The 22,212-nt window shown below is 39.3% G+C and overlaps 1 long non-coding RNA gene and 1 pseudogene across 1 annotated transcript in view; one reads left to right on the top strand and one right to left on the bottom strand.

Moving 5' to 3' along the window:
* Nucleotides 1–22,212, top strand: part of LOC134473643 (uncharacterized) — a 47,128-nt gene that overhangs the window by 10,139 nt on the left and 14,777 nt on the right. The gene's annotated exons all lie outside the window — the stretch shown is intronic.
* Nucleotides 2,027–22,094, bottom strand: LOC100735517 (vesicle-associated membrane protein-associated protein B/C-like; annotated as a pseudogene).

Raw genomic sequence — 22,212 nt, 5'->3', positions numbered from 1 at the left:
GCAACAAACTTCTTCAAATTATTAGCAATCTTCAGTTGTCAGTTTCAGACCATAAATCTTCTAAAATTGAAATTATGTTTTATTAAACTTTCAATGTTTTCTCCTCTGCCTTGGATTATGACAGTGTTTGCTGCCCCTGGTGTCAACCATTCCAGGCACTCTATGTATAACAGACAAATCTAAAGACTTTCTGGTTTGGCTGACAATCTCCCATAACTTTCTGCTTTTCTGAGAGGTCCACACCATTACACTTGCTTTCTAGGTTCTTTTTAATCTGCTCTCTTCCAGTGTCTCCAGGCTCATATCTCCACACATTCTTCCACAAAGTTGCTGCTGTGTGTTATTCCAGATCATAAGCCCACGATCTCTATTGTAGCCTCTATTTGAGCCTTTGAAGACATCCCAGTTTCTTGGAACTTTTTGTCTAGCTTTGTGCAGAACATCATTTTTATTCCATCTTTCTGCTTAAGTTCAACTTCAAGGTCCCTTGCTTCCTCTGAAAAGCCTTATATGACCTTTATCTTTTTTTTTCCATCATAACTTGCATCAAACTTGATTTCTAATAATTATTTGTATTTGATGTTATTCATTACTTGTTTCACTTTCAGATTGATATTAGGCTTTAAGCTCTTTTAAGACACGGACTGAATCTCATTTATTTCCTTATGTTTTACTTCATCTCTTCCACAAGTAATGTGTGAGTTCCTAATTTGCACTAGGCATTGTATTCTTTTTTTAAAATTTTATTTTGAAAGTGGTAAAATACAACAGAACAAAACAGAATAAATTCAATTAAGATTGTACAGTGAAATTGGTACGCAGCGTCACAGTAGGTTACTGGGATAACAGTAATAGGTTTCACAGTATATTCTGTTATCTTTATAATAATTGTTCTTTCAATCACATATATCAAAATGAGATGAAATATAGAATATTATAGAACTTATCAAAACAGGATAATGAATAGAGCAGTACCATTAATCAGAATAGAGCAAAAACAGTAATAAAAATATTTACCTTCAAAGAGAGGGTAGAAAGAAGACCCCCTTATTTGCTATGGTCAACCTGGTTCATGTAGTGAGACTGAACTGTGATGTAGATGATTAATGCACATTTAACTTATTTAATGTATTTCATCTCATGTTCTGACTGTCACAAGAGCACAAACAGTGCTGTAGCCTAAACATCACCTATGTGGAGCCCCAACAGGGGCTGGTGTGGCTACTGGCCTCTGGAGGTTCTGGGTGTTGGGAATGGTCATGTGGATGTCAGAGAACAGCTGCCAGAGTGTTCTGGGTATCAGTGAAAGACTTCACAGGAAGGGAAATTGTTAGCTTGGCCCCTTCAGGAAACAAAGCACGGACTTTGTGTTTCAAAGCACTGAGTAAGTAGAGCTGTGCCTCTGCTCCAGATGGTCACACAGAATGCTGCCCCCACACAATGCTTTTAGGCTTCTGCTGCTTTTCATCAGTCTCAGGGAGCCAATGACTTTGATAGAACTAAAGATGAGGAAAAGCAGTCTGGGGAGTCGGCAGCATGAGGGGAACTGTGGCTACAGCTGCATACCCACCACACTGTGCTCCAGCTTCCACAGGTAAGGAAGAATGTCTTGTTCTACAAGGGATAACTTTTCTTTCTTTCTTTCTTTCTTTCTTTCTTTCTGTAATGGGAATTGAACTCACAACCTCACGCTTGCTAGGCAGGTGCCTATACCACTGAGCTAAATCACTGGTCCCGAGAGTGTCTTGTTTTAAGAGGTAACCCAGCAACATGTACCAAGGCCTATCAATGTTTCAAGTGGATTACAATATGCCCTTGTGGCATTAAGTGGCATTAATCATGGATTCCCTTATCATTAACACAGATCATTTGTTTCCTCTCAATCATTTACTATACATTTAAATTTTCAAAAATATTGTTATGTTACATTTGTGTGTTCATTTGTAAGTGCATGTGCACAAGGAGGGCTAATTTAAAGGCAAGACCAGTGAAATGTCATCAAATATTTAACCCTTTTTATGTAAATTTAAATTCCATGATATGATGCATCCATCAATCCAATTTGCTGTCCTTTGCATACTTTACAAATCTTTCCTATAATGACACCAACAATAAAGAACAGATCCACCAGAGCCAGCAACCGAGTGCTGAGCCCTTCCTCCTTCCCAGTTGTGGCAAGTACTGCAGTGGCACTGTGGCTCTGAACTGTCTTCCTCATCTAAAGTCCATCTTTTTTCATTGAACTGCTTGTTCTCCTCCTTATGCCCTTGGACTTCACCTTGCAGCCTCTTACATTCTTCCATCACCTTAACTTCAGTGTCATCCAGAAGTGAAGTCAGAGATTTAGACACTGATGGTGTTTCTGTCTTTGGTACAGTTGTAGATATAATCTTACTTATTTCTGCATCATGTGGTTTATCATTTTCTGTTGGCAATTCAAACACACATCTATGTTTTGAATCTATAATTTCTTCCGGTTTGCCTTCTTCCAAACTGCATCCATATTAGAAGTGTCAGGTGGAGCAAACATAGACTGAACCGTAAACTTGTCTTTTCTCATTGGGATCATAACTGAAAGGCTGTAACATCACAAATACATTGACTGAGGCCCCGTTGCCAATGATCCCACCATTGAGCTGCACATGGCACTTATGCAATGCTGTCGTCTTCACTTTAAAACACACATTTCATTCTGTTGGGTTGCCAAGCTTCAGCTTGGTGGTGATGGCATCAGTGAAGTGACCATGGAATGAACTTGTGCTACGGTGGCTCAGGGCTCAGGACCTGCTCCACCATGTTCTTCTGTAGCAGAACAGCTTTGGTGGTGGGGAGACCCTGAGAGATCACCTGTGCAGAGTGGAAATACTGTCCTGCACCCCTTTAAATTCTACCACAAGGCAGGCAGGCAGCCCCGGATGAGGGGCAAAGGCAGCTTATGTTTTGCAGGCAGAGGGGTGGAGGGCAAGGTCAATGCTGCAGTGAAGTTCCCATTTTATACTTTGAATTACTTGGCAAATTATTAAGGGTGATTTGTTTCATATGTAAAACTGATGTTTTTCTGTGGAGTGTGATGATTAATAAATGAAAGAATGTCCCATAAAGAAAGTTCAGCACACCACAGTGATAACATTTTATTATCCATCTTCATTTCCATAAATTTGGTCAACCGAGCTTCATATTCATTCTGAAGCTTCTTTTACTCTGATATTTACTCTAAATTGGCACAGATCCTGAAGAACAGTGATAGATACGAGATGCCTTTGTGGGCATCCCTATGAACTGTGCATTTTGACATAATATAGTGAGGACAGGAGCAGATCATGCAGCACTTCTCATGCCAGCTTCAGGGACTATGTGTGCTTTCTGACCGCTCTGAACATTTCTGGGTTGTGAGGCATGCTAACATTCCATTGATCTTTTGTGGATTTGAATGGTAATACTGTATCACTAGTGACAGAGACATAGGATAGGAAGCATTGTTGAAACTTTTCACACATTCTCATGTCACATCATTTCCAGGTAAAAAATGAGGGGAAATTTGGGGATCTTATTGCTTAATTGTGGTGAGAAGGCTTTTACCAGAACACATGTTTCAACATGGCATGGTAGCCAGGATTACTGGGATGACCTTGGGTAACATCTCATGGCTCTGGTGTCTCTCACGCAGGAAAAGCTGGAGACCATATGTGAGAAAGTAAGGTCATAATTGAATCTTGTTCTAATGTGGGAGAGAACTAGGTTTAAAGCACAGCTCAACTGAGAATCAGTGCATGCCACTGAGCATGATACTGAGTCCTTTGAGCCTCCATTTTCTCCCATATTAAATTGGAATGATCATTGGTGAAGGTGTCTAGAGACAACACAAAGATTAAAAAGGAAAAAAAGCCTGTAAAGTGCTTTAGTCAATTGTCTGGAACATGGTAAATGTTCAGCCACTTCTATTGCTATCATTATTAAAAATAAATCTTTATCAAGAATCTATTATGTTTGATAGTCTTAGAGTGCATTTTCACACTCAGTTCAAAAAAAGAGATATTGAATGTGAGAAAGGATAACTTGAAAATTTAAGTAACACTCCAAATGTCCTAAAAGGTGTGATACAGCTGGAATTTAAGCCAAGAATTCTTTGATATCAAAACCTATTGATGACCTTGCAGTTGAAAGATACTGTCATGGTTTATGTTAGATACCCCCCACCTAAGTCTCATGCAATCATGGATGCAGCTAAATCTAGCATTTGTGATTGTTTGTTGTCTAGCACTCAGGTTGGTGGTGTGAATGCTACACCTGCCCAGGGGTGGAGCCAGTATACAGTGTAACAGCATGTCTCTCTCTTGCTGTTTTCAGCCACAATGAAACGCTGCATATCAGTCATTTCATTTTGCCTTGGAACCAAACTAAGTATGGACTGAAACCTCCAATCTGTAAGAAATAAAATGTCCCTTTCCTAACTTTGGGTGTCAAGTGTTTGGTTTAAAAAGTGAGAAAGTAAAGTAACGGAGACAGATACTTACCAGGTGATGCCTCACTTTCCGTGCCAACTGCAAAAGTCAATAATAAATCTAATGGAGCTATTTAGTTACAGATCAGTAAGTACTCATATAGCACCTTGTATATGCCTAGTGACATGACAGATGAAGAAAAACAGATTGTCTAATCCTTGGATGAAACACTTTATTATTCATTTAAAGAGACAACACAGAAAAGAGAGAGAGTGGTAGGGATTATATGTGTGCTCTTGGCCCTAGGATTCCCAGGATTACAGGCTCATGCAGTCAAGTGTTTTTTCAGAAAAGCCCAGGATCCAAAGAGAAACAAGAGAGCTGCTCTAGACATAAGGATGATACCCCGATTCTTAGTGGTGTGAAGCCACTGGAATTCCCCCAGAAGTCAGCTCAAGTTTCCCTTTTGCATGATGTCCAAATTAGTGCTTCCCAAGTCACTGCTCTCTGCAAACTGATTTGTTACTCATGGTTTACTTGATTGTGAGTTTCTCTAACTACAAGTTCTTTGAGAATGGGTGCTGGATTTTTCTTCTTGCTGAATCCCAAAAGAAAGATGCACTCAGCAATTCCTGAGCTTTGCAGTAACCCTGTGCAGTGAATTTCTTACCGCTATAATTACCCTCTTAGGATTCTTTGTAAGCACTGACCCTGTTTGTTGTACTTCCTGTGTGCTGAGCTTCCCTCTCACAGACTGCTTCTTCACTCAATGTTATGGACTGAGTACTTGTATCTCCCCTACCCAGGTTTATATGTTAGCGCTTTCTCCTCCATTATGGTGGTATTAGAAAGGGAGGCTTTGAGAGTTAATTAGGATTAGATGCAGTTCTGAGGATAGAGAATTCATGAATGGGAATAGTGCCCTTGTAAGGGTCATAAAAGAGTTCATTTTCTCTTTCCTTTTACCATGCAAGAGTGCAGACAAAATATGGCTATGTTAAATCAGGAAAATGCTCTCATAAAATGTAGATTATGAATTCTTTATATCTGACTTCTCAGACAGTTTTTGGAGGTTTTAGTCCATAATCAACTGGTTCCAATGTAAGGTAGCACATGACAGAGGGGAAATCATTCATGGTGGGGGAAGGCAGCAAAAGCAGCAAGAGAGAGAGGCAAGCCTCCATCTGTCTGTCTCATATATTGTATCTTTCTCTGCCATAGGATGAGCATAGTACTTATACCCTTAATTCCAGCACTGAATCTTGAATCAGTCACAAACTCTAGGTTCACCCACCTCCAAAAATGCCTAAGACTGCATGAAGCTTTAGGGGAACATCTAGAAACAAACTATAACATTCTGTCCCTGGGATCTCATAATTCACTTATTTTCCTTTAAAAAGAAGACTATTAGTCTAAATTTAAGAGTTGTCGAAGTCCTAATAGTTTCAGCATTGCTGAAAAGTCCAAGTCCCAAGTCTCCTTTAAAATTTAAGACAAACTCTTGGCTGTGAGCCCTCATACAAATGAAAAGAAAGTTAAATGCCTGCAACATTCAATGGCACAAGATAAACATCTCCATCCCAAAAGTTATAAACAGGAGGATACAAAGGAATGGGACCAAAGCAAGTCAAAAACCCAGCAGGGCCAACATTAAGTCCTGTAGTTCTGGGTGCAGCATCTGAGGCATTTTGTGGCAAGATGTGAGTGCTGTAAGACTTGGGTAGCTTCACACCTATGTCACTTGTCATGGTTGTAGCTTCCATAACATGTCTCTTGGGTCTGCTCTGCTTTCTCCTTTCAGTTTTCTTAAGATTATCCATGTTCTTGGATTCTCCAAATTTCTCAGAGTATCCACTAAACACTTGGATTCATGCTCACAGCTTCACACATTGTCCTTAATGCCTCTTAAGTCTTCTTTTGAAATCTGGGAGGAAGACTTCCCAACTCCACAAATCTTCCATTCTGCATGCACCTAAAACCAGTGCCATGTGGATGATGCCAAAGTTTGCTGCTAGCTGGAGCAGGAGCCAGGCATCTCTTTCTCCCTTGGCTGTAGCGGTTGAGTGTCTGGATCATTGAGTGCATTTAATCCAATTCTGTGGAAAAAATTCTATCTGCTGCCACCATTCTGAAACATGATATCTGCAGCTTTCTTTTAAAAGGAAAGTATTTCACTTTTGAAATTTTGAGGCCTCAAAGGGTGGAGTTCTGCTGCTTTTCACGACACCCTCAGGCCATGTTTTCTATTCTCCTGTTCCTTTACAGCAATCAATATATACTCTAATTTGTCTTTACTGTCCACATTTACTGGAACTTTTTCTGGCTAAACTCAGAACATTTTAAATTATTCTGCTGGACTTTTTGCTCTTAATTTTCAATATAAATCTGGATAAAAGCCCCTAACACTAGCTATGCCACAACCTCAACATTAGACTGCCTTGAAATTCCTTCTGGTAGATTAATTAATCAGCCATCCTTACTGTCTGTCTCAGACAAATAGAGCAAAATGCAGAAAAACTTTCTGTTTAGCCATAGCACAACTTCTGGTGTCCAACAGCCAATGCAGTCCTTCTTCCCAGCAGAAACCTGCCGAGCATGATCTTTACTGGCTTTCTGGTCTTCTGAGCTCTAACTAGAATCTCCCATACATTACAGCCTAAGATGTTCCAGCTCTACTTTTTCAGCTGACATCTCTGAACCTTCCCTAACTATTCTCTTGCCAATAAGCTATTTACAAAACCTCTTAAGCCACATAGCCAGGTACTGTCACAGTAATGAACTCACTTCTCTGGCACTAAATTCTGTGTTACTTGCTGTTCTCATTGTTGAGGCAAAATGCCAAAACTCCAAAAAGTTAAGGGAGGAAGGGTTTATTTAGCTCACTTTTTTAGAGGTTTCAGTTCATAATCCACTGGCTCCAATGCAAGGTGGCACATGGAAGAGGAGTTCATGGTCAGAGAGGACAGCAAAAGCAAAAAATGAGGAGAGTGAGACAAACTTCTTTGTGTCCCTCACATTGTATGCTGTGTGCCTGCACTAGGGTGGGTGTAGGATTCACACTCTTAATCCCAGCGTTAGATCATCAGTCAATCACAAACTCTACATTCAGACAACTCCAAAAAGGCCCACTCTCTGAACTACATGAGGCTTTAGGGGGATATCCAGACCCAAACCATATCTCTCATAATGGGGGTATCTTTGTATTCTTAGGTTATATCTTTGGGTCTCCCTCATAATAACCTTCATTTTGCTATGATTAATTTTCCTTATCTTTCCCTCTTGCTGGATAAATTTATCAGTGAGAGGACTTGACATAAATGGAGTTTGGAAAAACTGGTCACAGAACATGCTTTTTTGCTGGAAAACAATGGAAAAGACAGGAGACTATCTGAGGAATCTTTCAGTGTACTCCGGTGGGGGGTCTCAGAATCTGATTGCATCCAGCAGTTAGATGAGTAAGACCCAGGAGGGAGGCTGGAGAAGGAGTGTAGTCCTGGAAAACTTTACTCACTTGAAATCTTGCCCATCAGCCAGTCCTGGATGGGAGAAATGAAATGTGATCTCATCAAAACTTACCTCCTTTGATCACGGCCATATTCTTTCTGTTCATGTCTCTCTCTGTGTCTGTCTCTGTCTGTCTGTCTTTCCCTGTCTCTCTGTCTCTTTCTGTTTCTGTCTCTCTATCTCTCTCTTTCTCTTTTACTCTCTCTCTCTCTGTTTTGTTTCTCTCTCTCTTCCTCTGTTCCTCTCTCTGTTGTTTTCTAATCTACCAAACAACAACATTCTACAGTGTTTTGACAGCTTTGACAAGCATAATCCATTCCCCTCATTCCCAAATGAGGAATATGAGGTTTGAAGTTTGCTCAAGTTCTAGCAACATGAGGCCTGATCTCTTAGCACACCTCCAATAGCAAAGGTCTTCAGACACCTTTTACTTGCCTCCATCTCTTTCTTCAAAAATTCCACAGAACTTCCTGCCCTGAATGTTGCTGTGAAGAGCTGCAGTAGTTTTCAAACTGTTGTCATATAGTGCTCTTTCCCAGGAAACATCAAGGAAAAAATCCACCCTAAGAGACTATAGTTAGAAGCAGAAATTCAAGCCTAAGTATAGAGAAAAGTACAAGATGCAGAATTCTATACCGTGATTGATATATTTGAGTCTTAAATATAGCTTTGTTTCTCAAGTCCCAAGGAAGCACAGAGAAATTGTTTTACTCATCTACTCTCAGGAAATTATCAGCTCTGGAGTAAAAAATATTTTTTTAAGAATTTAGGTTTCAGAGAAGTCTTTATAAAAGTGACTTTATCACTTCTTCAACAAATATTTATTTATAAGTTTCTATGCACCAGGAATTATACTGTGACAAGGATATATAAGATGAGGCACACTACCATTGTACCTGTGAAGATTAGTCTAGTGGGAGAAAGATGTGAAAATCATTCTTAAATTTATATCATAAGGGCAATAGTTCAAAAGGGCAGGATAATGTGAATGAATAGGGCAAAACTCAGTGTATTTTGGGAGCAAGGGAAGGTGTCTTTAGAATGTAGTGTTTCAGCTGAGAATAGAAGGATTGTTAGGGTTCAACATTATGGAGCACTGTAAAGAACAGACACGGTGTTTATCTAGAACAGAAGATGCAAACGTCTAGAGCAGGTAAGCAGCTGATGTATTTCAGAAACTTCAGGAAGGATAGTGTACCAGTAGGCACTTTCAAGGAAAAAGGGAACAGCTTGAGATGGGTCTTGAGCATAGGAGAGGCTGGCTGAGCTGGCTGAAATGTGGTTTTTAAACCTTTGGGGGGGGAACTAAAAGTATTGAAGAATTTTAAGGAAGAGAGTGGTTGAACAGATTTACACTTCAGAGCACTACTCTGGCTATTAGCAACAATGACAAGAGACATAGGGACAGAAAAGAGTGTCAATCTGGAGACATCCTTGTCAAAGGTGAAGTTGTCAGGTGGACATTCCAGAGTTGGAACCTCCACAAGCTGACTGCACCTGTCTTGTGCCAGGGGAAAGTGATGCCTGTGTAGAGGAAAACTGTAGACATTGTTCCTCAAAGCTCCAAGTACCATTGATCAGGACCTAGGGAAACAGGGTAAGGTTGAAACCCAACCTTGAAACCCAACCTTGTCACCTTGTGACAAGATGATAAATGATGTCCTATCTGCTGGGTGGTAGTAGACCTTCAGAGAGACTCTCCACACTCAGAACCCATCCAGGCATGCCACACATCACAGCATCTCACATCTGGGATTTTTTCACCAAATAATTGCAGTAAAAGCTCTTTCCACTTCTGGCTTTGTCAGAGCTGGGGGTCTGGCCCCACAGTTGCTGTGGTGAGGGGCAGATCTGACAGCTGCTGGCAGACCAAAGCGTGAGGATTTGCCACAGATTTTTTTCCGAGTTACGGGGTTTCCCTCTGTGGGCAGATGCTGGTGCTCTGGGATGACTCACTTCTGAGGGATCAGCCTGTCAGGTTTGAAGAAAGGAAGAGGCCTGGCGCCAGACCCTGAGACTGGTGACATAGTGGCTTCTTGCCTGCTTTTTTGTAGTTGCCCCAGTGGGCACATCTGTGCCCAGAATTTGTCTGCTTGTGTCAAAAGACAATGAAGGTTTGTTCTCTGCATCCGAAATGATGACTTCATGGTTCTTTTAAAGTAGAATAAAATGTTAATGAGGGACAGTGGGTAGGGAATTAATGGAGTTAAAGGAGGACACATTACAGAGGTCAAGTTTCACATGGGTAAAATTTTGAATGTGTAGCTAAGAAACTATAAAGTCTAAAATTTTAACCATGTAGTAATGAATTTAGGTTTAGATAATTGACAAAAAATTAAAAAAAAGAATAAATACACTGTGCCTCATAAAAATTATGTAGCTGGTCTGTACACCCTCCATTTTCTCATTTGCAAAATGGGTTGAAAGTACTGTTAGGGTGACAGTCACAGAATTTAGGGTGAATAAGCTGTTAGGGTAACAATCACGGAATTATTTTCCTTTCCTGTGCTGAAACCATGATATAGAACAGTGACTTTCAAAACAGTGACTTTCAAACAAGTTTTGATAGTGACCCCTAGGCAGAAATGCATGGGATAGTGTGACTCTGAGCATGCATATGCACTGAAAAATGCTACTGTAATGTGTAATATGCATAGCTCATGTCGGTGTCGCTCCCGGCCGGCAGGAAGAACACGCAACAATATCTGGCGGTGGTCAGGCTTTTCTTTATTCTCTCCTTATACAGTCTGCCCCGAAGCCTCTACCGGTCCGCTCTCCGTGGCTCCTTCCGTGCTTCTTTCTCTACAGTCTGTCCCGAAGCCTCTACCGGTCCGCTCTCCGCGGCTCCTTCCGTGCTTCTTTCTACAGTCTGTCCCGAAGCCTCTACCGGTCCGCTCTCCGCGGCTCCTTCCCTGCTTCTTCTCTCGTGGCGGGAGAGGCACTCACTTTTATAGGGTTACAGTGGCCAATCAGTTCAAAGCGCGCGATGCGGGCTGATTGGCTAACATCAGTTGTTGCTAGGCAGACTATCTTACAGGGCGGGTTGTTTACCAAGCAGGAAGCAGGAGATAAGCGCCATCTTAGCACACTCGATGGGAGGGGTAATCTAGCTCAGGCTTTGCTCTTTCTTACAGGCCTCACGTCTGCCAAGTAAGGCGACCGGGCTCGGCCGCGGCTCCCAACAAGCTCATCTATTGTTTGTTAATTATTTCATTTGCAAAAATCTTGTAACCAAGATTCAGCACCTTGATTTCTACTTTGGTGCTACAGGAGTTTTTCTAAGCCATCTTGTATGAGTTAGTATGGGCGACGTTATGTTTCAGTAACAAACACTCTCACGTTGAAGTGGCTTAAAGCAATATGAATTTACTTCTTATTCATGTTACTTTAGGGGTTCAAGTCCTTTTAGTCCATTCCATCATTGTCTGCTCATTAATTGTGTGAGCAATTTGACTTTTGGCTGTGATTTTTTTTTTGTTGATTTTTCATTGCCTAGCATGGGATCTGAGTTGGCTTCATGGGCATGTGACCTAAGAGCGGCCCATTGTTCAGAAAGACTTTGTACTTGTCTTATTGCTTTGATGTCACAGCCTTAAAGTTCTAATTTTTAAATAAGCAATATCATTGCTTATTTTTAAATGAGAAATTTCATGTTCTCATTTTGCACTGTGCCTCATAAAAATTATGTAGCTGGTCTGTACACCCTCCATTTTCTCATTTGCAAAATGGGTTGAAAGTACTGAACTTAAAGGATTCCTAAGAGGACTCAGGGAAGAAAATGTGGCTATACATGTTGGATAAGCATTGTTTTTAACTTGCTGGCCTCATGTCCAGTTTTACCACTATAAAAATCCTATGTACATATCATCATTTTGAAAAAGGCTTTCTGGATATTTCCCCATCTGCTACCTTCTGTTTATATGAATTCTGATCATTATTCAAGACCTAACTTCAAGGCCTCCTTGGTAAACCTCTTGTGACAACCCAAACCACATTCAGAGGCCTAATAACTCAGAATGTGGTATTCTCTTCCATGATCCTCTCATGTTGTTTCCCTCTTCTTCCTGATCAGGGATTAGGTTTGCACATGCCCAGCACATTTAGGAGCCTCCTCATTGGATGCCCATCTTCAGTAGGGTCTTTTGTCCCGCCCTCCATGAGGGAGGGCTATCTCACCATTATCTCAAACTGCCTTGTAGATCATATTGTTTCCATTTTACAAATAGTCAATGACTCATCTCCCCTGAGGCGTATAGGCCTTCATCTTGCATGTAGGGACTGCCTTGAAGGCCCCCTTTTTGTCTCACTTTCATCTTCAATCTCACACCAGTCTGCCTCCTAGCTCTACACATTTTCTTTGAAACAAACCCATTTTCTTGCCCTCCACTCTATGCTTATTCTCTGAAATGATCTGCTCCTTATCTTCATCTGGAGTAATGTAACCTGCTTTTCACTTTTTGACTGAGAGATCCAGAAGCCCTTAAAGACCTCCCTAAGGGCAGATTCAGAATGAAAAACTCGCCCCCTTCTGATTGCCTGTAATATGTAACAGACTTTGACATACATTCAGTATACTTTGGGCAATCCATTGAACATCTTGGTTGACTTTTCTGCTAGGCTTGCATTCCAGAGAACAAGAACAGTAACAAAATGCACATGGCATGTTGGTCACATTTTGTGGCTTTCCCTGGGATGAGGGGACCATCCTGCAGGGATCCTGAGTGTATTCTAATCCTTTCATTTGGTACAAATCATCCCTCCTCCTCTGGCCCTCTTGAAATGTTGTACATTCTTCAAATATAGCGCAGATTAATTTCCATTCAACTTATTTCCTAACATAACTGGATCCCCACTAGGCTTATATTTTCATCATTACATCCCTGATAATGGCTAGTCCGAGCTAATACTCAGTGAATGAATGGATGGATGGATGGGTGAAAAGAGAAACTTAGGTAGAAAAGGAAATTTGCTGATTGTTGTGGATGTATATGGGTAAGGATCTCCACGTACTTGTATAAGACAAGGTAGGCAGAGAGTAAATATGTTTTTCTCATCAAATTAATGTCTGTGCTGAGTTATTATAATTCCGAAGCCTACTCATCATCATTCTGAAGTTAAGGCTGATGGAGAAGTCATATGTGTGAATGCTATTCTATGGCACAAGAAAAGGAAAGATAATGGATGCACGCAATGGCACTCCAACTGCTTACTGAGAAATAACTCACATGTTATTTACCAACCAATCTCATGGCCACAGGAATAGGAAAGGTAACAGTACCAGAAGAATAGACCCAGTAGAAAGGAGTAATGGATATTCTTAGTGATCGTTCTTACAATAACCCCATCTTCTACAGTGGCTGCAGTACTTCATTTGGAGAAAACACCAATAAATTCTGTTGTTGCTCTCTTTACACACTCTTATCCATTTCCCATCCAATCTTACATATCAACAGGGGCCAGCAGCTGTTTGAGCAGTACTTTGCACCAGTCTTGTCTTTACATATTGGGCATGAGCTCTTTCCAGGGAGCAGGCTTTCTATCTCTTCCTCTCAAGGATCAAGGGAAACACCCTTTGAGTTCAGAATTGCTTTCAGATTGGCAGGTTGGCCTATCTAATCCCAGACTTCCATTTATGCGTTGGCAGGGTGACCCTCTCTAACTAGAGATGTACCAGTAGCAAAGTAACACAAGTGATGCTTTGATTCCCAACACTTGCATTTACTTCTCTTTCTCAATGGCTTTTTATCTTTGATGAAAAATAATGTGTTATCTTCTGAATCCTTTTACTGCCTGAATTTCTCAGTCTGAACTATCAGACCTTTCTATTGATCAATGGTATTTGCACTGGTGTTAGAAGAGACGACAGTGTTGTTCTCTCCCATATTGCTTTACTTAAAAGATTTCTCCAAATGTCAGAGAAAGACTGGTGTTCTGAAATAGTATCTAGCACATTCCTTCCTATACCAAAATCATCTTCTAGAGAAAAACAAGAGTCATTCTGAGCCAACTTGGTTCATTTACAGTCAGATACCAGAGAACAATCAGAAATGAACAGTGTAGACATCTTTCTGAAAATACAAAGTGAATACTCTGGAAAAACCCTGAAGCCTAACTATTTCCACTGGTCTTAGTCATCACATGTAGAATCCAGGAATTCTTTATGAGGGCACATGCTCAAAGAAAGACAGCATCTATCCTTACATAACGGAGTTTTACAGAGGCCAAAGCTAGGGTTCAAGGTTTTGGCAAATCAAGTTAGTAATATTCCATCCTATCAAGTCTCTAATTGCATAAATTGCAAAAATGAATGGTGCATCAGTTTTCAATAGAAGAAAGAGATAAACATTCTGCTATGTGGGGAAGGGGGAAGATAAAGTTGAAGTAAAGTTGAGAGGTGAGATGCCACTATGGTTTTCTGCCCAAGTAAGGGGATAGTGTTTAAAGCTGAAGCAAGTATGATTATGAAAAACTAGGATTCTCAGAACAAGCATTGTACTTTGTGGGCAGACAATAAATATGGCAATGCACTCTCTTCCTGCTAGTCCCAGAGCTCAGTGGCAGTATTTGGCAGGCTGTGTGGACTGGGAAGAAGCCAGGAGGAGGGTCTGGGAGAGAAGGAAGCTCTCACCAAGGGTCTTGTATCTACGGTCCTGGGAAGACTTCCTAAAACTGCCTGCTCTTGGAAGAATTTCAAAGAACAGTGAGATGAACTTGTTTCTGAGAGCATTTGAAGTAACAGGGGAACAAAACAACACCAAAGACTGAGTTATTGGGAACTGACAGTTGGGCTTCTTAGGAATTGCTGTCACCCACTGACACACTGTGAACTCATATACAGAGTCTGCCACAAAACGTATATGCACTTCAGGAAAAGAAAAACTTTCATAAATATAAATATTCTAATACTAAATTTACTGAAACACATAGAAATTAACACAAGTTAACATTGCCTTCTACAATTGTAAGAGGTGCTTGAAGGGGTGGTCATCAGCTTCCAGACATTTATTAGCGTGGAGAACTTCTGCATGGGTAACCTTGGTCACTGAGATTGCTGCACATGCATTTTCAATTTCTTCTCTGAATGCTGACAGTGTAGTGGGGTTTTCTGTGATGTATAACATCCCATATGGTGCCCCATAGTTAAAAACGTAGAGGTGTTAAAGTAGGAGAATGTGTGGGACACTCAACTGTACCTCTTCGTCCTAGCCAGTGTCCCTGAAAATTCTCCTCCAGATAAAAACAGAACTTGCAAGGACTCTTTGTGGCAGTGTGGTGGTATGCCATTTTTGAAGAGAAAGATGCATCATTTTCATAGATTTATGTAAGGCAGGTAAGATGGGTGTACATCACATGCCTAGGTATGCCTGATGTGTAACAGTATCTTGAAAGAAAGATGCTTTTATTAACCATCTTGGTGACTCCTGCTAAAAACAGACTGCTTTGTGTACATGCGTGTGAGGATTTTCTGGTGCCCAATAAACACAACTGTGTCAGTTCATTGTTCCATATAACTTACACTGTGCTTCATCAGACCACACGGTCTCCCTCACAAACTCCTCATCCTTGCCTATCATGTGTTTCAATCACTCACAAAACTGGGTTCTTTGATCAGAATCATCTGCAATGATTGCATGTAGTGATGGTGGGATGTGAACTTTCCACTTTGCTCTTTTAACAATGCTCTGGATGCTCGTCCTGCTTACTCCTGTCTCAGATGCACACTGTGAGGCAGCCTTCTGTGGTGAATGTGTGAACAGTTCTAGCACCACAGCCAAGGAAGCAATGCTTGTTGGCATATGAGGTCTGCTGGTTTTATTTTATACATGTCACACATGGTACCATGTTTTCTGAACTTATTAGGAATTCATGAAATTGTCAGGTGTGCTGGAGGTTCCTTTCCAAGCTTATGACTCCATAATCACTGTACTTCAACAATATTTTCAAATTTTGAATACCACATTAACATGGTCTTATGTTGCTCAGTCAATAACCATACCTCCCCTACTTATCACTGTTGTTTATGTAACTTGTTGATATCACAGCCACAAGGGTAGCATCATGTGTTGAAAATATCATACTATGTTTCTTTTTCTGAAGTGTGTATACATTTTTTTCTTGGAGTCTGCATGTCCTCAGATTGCTGGACCTTAAGATATGGGTCATATCTAACTATCCTTTGGTGTAAGGATTCCCTCAATATTGGGATGAAGCTTTGCTTGTAATATACCCTTATGTTTTATTTTCCTATTGTTAGTGTAACACATTTGCATATATTTCATGATGTAAGAAAGCACAGACTTACAATTTTTTCAAGTCAGAAGTCCAAAGTCAGTGTCCTGGGGCTAAAACTGAGGTGATAACAGGCCATTTCTTTCTTAAGACTCTCAAGGAAAATCAGTTTCCAATGACTGCCCGTGTTTCTTGGCATGGGACCTTTCCTTCATCCTCAAATACAGTAGATGAGTGTGTTTCAGTTTCTCTCCTAAATATGACCCTCTTGTCTTTCTTTCACAAGAATCCTGGAGATAATCTCTTCATCTCAAGATACTTAGTTAATCATCCCCTCAAAGTTCCTTTTCCCATATAAGGTAACATCTTTGGGTGTGAAGATTATTCAGTTTATTATACCTTCCAAACAGTTTTCACTGACCTTAGCTCAACCTTATCAAGAAGAAACAAAAATAATCTTTATTAAGCATCCATTGAGTGTATTTTCTCTGCAAGAAACTTTGTTTTTATTTCAGTCAACCCCCACAATGACTGCAAGGTAATTTTTCTTCTATTATGTCCATTCTATGCAAGAGGAAACTCAGGGTTGCACAAGCTAAATTTCTTGTTCGGCTGTAGATATGGAAATAAGATGCAAGTGAAAATGGTCTGGTTTAAAAACTCCATCTTTTCCTGAGATTTAAAATATTCTATGTCCATTGTGAATATTAAAACAAACCGAATGAGAAAAACACAACCTGTTTATGTCTTTGCTTGCCTGGTGGACACAAAGGAACACGAGGAACTTTCCCATACTCTTTGATAAACAGTCACATTCTATTCCCCTAAAATAGGAGGATCCCTCATTCTTTACTTTTTTCTTCTGGGACTCCAACCGGTAAAACTTTTGTGGCAGAAACACGTTCAAATGCCCATGCCTGAGTCACAGACTGTGCCTGAAGCAAAAGTGTGAGGAGAAGGGAAGTCTCGCTGCTGCAGCTCATGAAATGATTTCCATTACAATATTTCTGCTGAAAGCAGCAATTCTGTCCTTTGATTCTCCTTGCCATGACTATAGAACCACAGGCCTCTGGCTGACTCAATGGAAGACTGACTCTATTTGGACCAAGTGTTGAGCCTTCTCTGCTCTTACAATTTAAACATAATTGCTTAGTCAAATGGTACAATTCCCAGTGACATAAACAATATCAGAAGTACTCAGGTGAAATGCATTTGGAGATGGCTTTGCTATATATTTCATTTTCTCCAAACAGTTTGATGTAATGAGCAAGAGCATGAACTCTACATTAGAACTCCAGGTCCACCTCCACCGCCTGGGGTATTTTGAGCAAGCCTCTACCTCTGTGCCTAACTTTCTTTGCTTGTACAATGAGGATAATGATAAGCAGGGTTTCCATTGTTTGATTCTCCAGTCGAGGGAGCTGCTCATCTTATGTTCTTTCTTTATTCATTTTGGGTCACCAATGGAAAAAGAATTCCAGTGCTAGAATCAGAACCACTTGGTTTTTATATGAGGGCCTTTTCATCAGCAATCTAGCTTAGATAACTCAATTACACTGTCGGATTTTTCAAGACTTTTCATTTTTAAAATAATAATATAATTAAAACAGCTTCATGCTGGGGAGATGAGGATTAATAAACAAATGTAAAGTTGTTAGCCCACAGCCTGGCATATGGAAAGCATTTGTTCCCTCTGGATGTCACAGTCTTATTCTGTGATGGAGTTCAACATTTGTAGTCTGCTTTGAATTTGAGTCCATTCTCTAAGGTGTCAGGAAACATTTATGTGATATTTTGGACAGAGTTAGCTTTTATATGGGTTCACACACTTGTAAATGTGTGTATGAAGCCATGTCCTAATGCAGACCTAATGGCACAGATTTTTCCAGAACCATCCATTCCCCCAACTCATAGCATTAACACCTGCAAATAATTAATGGACAGAAGAGGTTTCTAGTTGACCACCCAAATGTATTTGAAACAGTAAAATGTGAAAAGCCAAAAGGATGAACCCAGCAAACTTCTGTAAACTTCACAAGATCCATTAATGTTTAAGATATATGATTTTAAAAGACATATCCAAGATTTCTAGCACTGAGCTTTCTTAAAAAGATGCAATGAAACCATGGATGTCAAGAAAGAGACTGCAGAGGTGAGTCATGTGTTATCCACTGGCCTGGACGGACTCTGAGAGCAGAATCATCTGGTGATGGCCGTAGCTCAATTCTTGGTTTCTTCAGGCGTAAAAGCACAAAGTCAGATTTAGAAAAGTGAGGATATGTTGGTTAGAGAGCTGCCAAGTGCAGAGAAGATACTGAATGAATCTGCTTTGGACTTAAACTTTTTCTCCCTGGAACACAGTCAGTAATAATTATAACAGCTAACATTTATCGGGCAATTGCCATCTGCTGCATGTCTTTTTATTTGGCTTATGCATGACAAACAACAAAGGAGACATTACTCTCATTCCTATTTTACAGATGAGGAAATTGATGTGCACTGAGCTTAAAAGCTTGTCCCAAACCTCTTAGCCCACAAATGCAAAATCGGAATTTGAATGCAGGTCTGTTTGATGTAGAACTACTTTTATGAAAGGTTAAAAGGATCAAATGACATCCATGGTGCATGGGTCAGCTCTTCATCTGCTAGGAAGCTAAACAATGCATCAGGTGAACTTTTGGACATATATTTTCTGACAACTGAGAAGGTTCTTTTTTATTTTTTTTGTTTTTTTATTTGTACATGTTTGCAGTAAATAATGATTATATTCCTTGTGTGGAGTTGGTGCATGTACTGAACACATTGATATTATTTTCTTCATTCCCTTCCCCTCCTGTCCATCTCCCCTCCCTAAGTCTCTCGGTCCCTTTCCACTTTGAAAAAATTTATCTCCCCCTTTCCTATTATTTATCTTTTATTTTGTTCTTTATTTATATTTTGGTTTTCTCGTACAGTAAGTTCTCATCCTATGAATACTTAAGTTGTGAACATTCACAGATATAAATAGACTTCACATTATTAACATTTGCAAATGCAAATAAATCAAGGAGGAGCTCATGTTTCTACCTTCTCTTTTTAAGGTAATTTGTAAAAGTAAAAGCAGTTTGTTCACCTTTTTTTTTTTTTTTTAGTGTGTTTGGAATTTTTTATGCTTTACATTGAATATTTGTGTCAAAGTTGTGTAAGACTCAATTTGCTGGACTTATGAATGAATCTGATTTAGGAATATTATATTACAACATTTGTAATGTCATTTGTAATTCTGAGACTTGCAGTATAAGAGAAAACATATGACATTAGAGGCTGTATGTCTAACTATTTCACTTAATATTATGGTCTCAAGGTGCACTCATTCCTACAAATGACTCAAGTTTATCCTTTACAGCAGAATAGTACTGCAATGCATATAAATACCACATTTCTTAACCCATTCATCTGTTTATGGACATATAAAACACTGCTTTTAAGATTTAGTGATTATGAATTATACTGCTATAAACATGAGTATGCATGAGTCACTGGAATACAATGTCTTTAACTCTTTTGGGAAGATAAATAGAAGGGGAATATCTTGGTCCAAGGGAATTTCTAATTTTAGCTTTATGAGGAATTTCCATACTGATTTTCACCTAAGATTTTTGGAGTCTAAGAATCCTTTTAGCTTTCTAAATTGAATATGTGGTGTTCAGCTCTCCAGGAATCTTTTTGAATAAGCTATTTAACACCACTCTTGGTCCAGTTATCCCTTCTAATTATTGCCTCCTCCCAAAGTGCAGTGTTGGTTTAAAGCCTTCTGTCTGTTGTTTGCTGGGGAATGGATTGCCTCTGGCCAAATTCTTACAAAACTTTCAGTGCAGTTCATGACCAGGAGTGTTGGTTTTGAGTTTATATGTCCCTTTTTTTATGGAAAGAGGGACAAAAATATTTTCAGCTGAAGTTTCCTGTTGATTATTTGTACACCTATGATTGCAGACCCTAAGTTTGGGGGTGGCATCTTCTGCCCTTTGTCTTCCTTTTCAGTAGCCCCAAGGAGGCGGCACCCTTGATCACCCACCATTCTTCTGTGTGATCCAAATCACCTCTGGGCTTTGCTTTAGAGTGACCTAGTTGTGACCTAGTTGTTAGCCAACAGCCTTGCTTTCTGTAATATACTTTAGTGAGTTTAAAAGATATTTATATTACAAAATAATACAAGCATATGTAAAATAATTGAGTAACTTAGTGAATAACTAAATGTCATTTAATGCTAGAAAATTTTTGTAAGCATAAATATATATTTGTAAAAGAAATATGTAGTATTGTTTTACACACTATTTTTTTTGAACCGGGGATAGAACTCATGACCTCGTGCTTGGCAGGCAGGTACTTATGCAACTGAACTAAATCCCTGGCCCATTTTACATACTTTTAAACTTGGTATAAATTGTGTTACTTTGCACATATCATTATGCAAGTTCCTTTATTTCTAAACAATGCTGTTTTGAGAATTAGCTGTGTTGATAGGTGTAGGATATATTCCTATTTAGTTGCTAATTGGAATACCCTTATGTGGATAGTACATAATTTTATTTTTCTACTCTATGTTGGTATGCGTTTTAAATTGGTTTTTATCTTCTTCTTCTTCTTCTTCTTCTTCTTCTTCTTCTTCTTCTTCTTCTTCTTTTTTTTTTGTCTTTTTGAGACAGGGTCTCACTATGCAGTTCAGGCAGGCCTTCACCTTACTTTGTACCCCAGGTTGGTCTTGAAATTGCAATGATCTTTCTGCCTTAGCTTCTTAAATGCTAGAATTACAGGAGTGTGCCACCATGCCCAGCTTCCATCTTCTTTGAAACATCACTGAAATAAGAATCCTTGTGCATATCTCTTGGTGCATATTTGCATAAGAAGCAATGGAGTAAATACCTAGAAGTGGTATATCCAGTGCATAAAACATGCTTGCATTTGTATTTCCTGAAAATATCAAATTTCCCTTTCAAGTTGTTGTATTGACTTATCTCTGCAACTGTACTCTATCAGTATATCCATTTCCATGTAATCTGACCATGTAATGCCAATAAATGGCCCTATGAGATATTTGACAAGCTGATGAGTGTAATAGTATTTCTTTTTCTAAATGAATGTATGTTAGGGTCATATATTCATATCTATATATTACATGTTATTTTTCAATATTAGAATGATTATCTATATTAACGTTTATTGACTGTTGGGACTTTGTATCTTGCTTTTTTGATCTGTTTTATTTCAGATTTTTAGTATTTAGTGTACTGATTTGCAGAAGCATTTACCTGTGTGTACTAGTCAGCTTTTTTGTTTGGTTTGGTTTTGGAACAAAAATATCTGACATGTACAATTTTAAGGAGAAAGGTTTATTTTTAAAATTTTATTTATGTATTTATTTGCATATGTTTGTAGCACATGATGATTGTAATTATTGTGGGTGCACAATTTTTATTTTATAAGAAACTAAAAATACATACGGTGACATTTTGGTTGTCAAACTCAATTCATTCCACATTCAAATACTGAAAGTTCGAGACTGATATATTTTTCCCATAATAAATAATAGAAAACCAAATAATTGATTCTGAGGCCCAATACTACACTTAAAAATTCATTTTTTCAGTACTTTAACAAAGTTTGCAATAATTTCTTTCTTTAACTCTATTGTGGTCCTCATATTTTCCTCCTAGCTTTACTGCTGGTAAAGGAGCTTTACTCCTTCTTTGGAGTCATGGTTATGATATTTTACACAAATAAAGCACAAAACACAAAGCACAAAGACGTATGTTCTAGGGCACTAACAGGAGCACTGTGTGTGGTCTGGGTGAGAGTGGCTCTTAGATCAAAGCCTCACCTCTTTATGTCTGTGGGGAGATGCAGCATGCGACTCATCTTAGCCTGCACAGGTTTTTCCATGTCTGATGTTGAGTGTGGCCATTGAGCAAAGTTATGAACACAGAGTACAGTTTTTTTTTTTCAAACTTTGCTCTGTGAGTATCAGAAAGTTCAAGCTTGCAGCCATTTGACAACAGCT

The sequence above is a fragment of the Cavia porcellus genome, unplaced genomic scaffold (genome assembly GCF_034190915.1).
Source record: "Cavia porcellus strain 051 isolate PalLab524CR breed Dunkin Hartley unplaced genomic scaffold, mCavPor4.1 scaffold_1, whole genome shotgun sequence".
In the NCBI taxonomy this organism is placed as follows: Eukaryota; Metazoa; Chordata; class Mammalia; order Rodentia; family Caviidae; genus Cavia; species Cavia porcellus.
The sequence above is the reverse complement of the archived record's forward strand: the minus strand, read 5'-3'. Positions and strand labels throughout refer to the sequence as shown.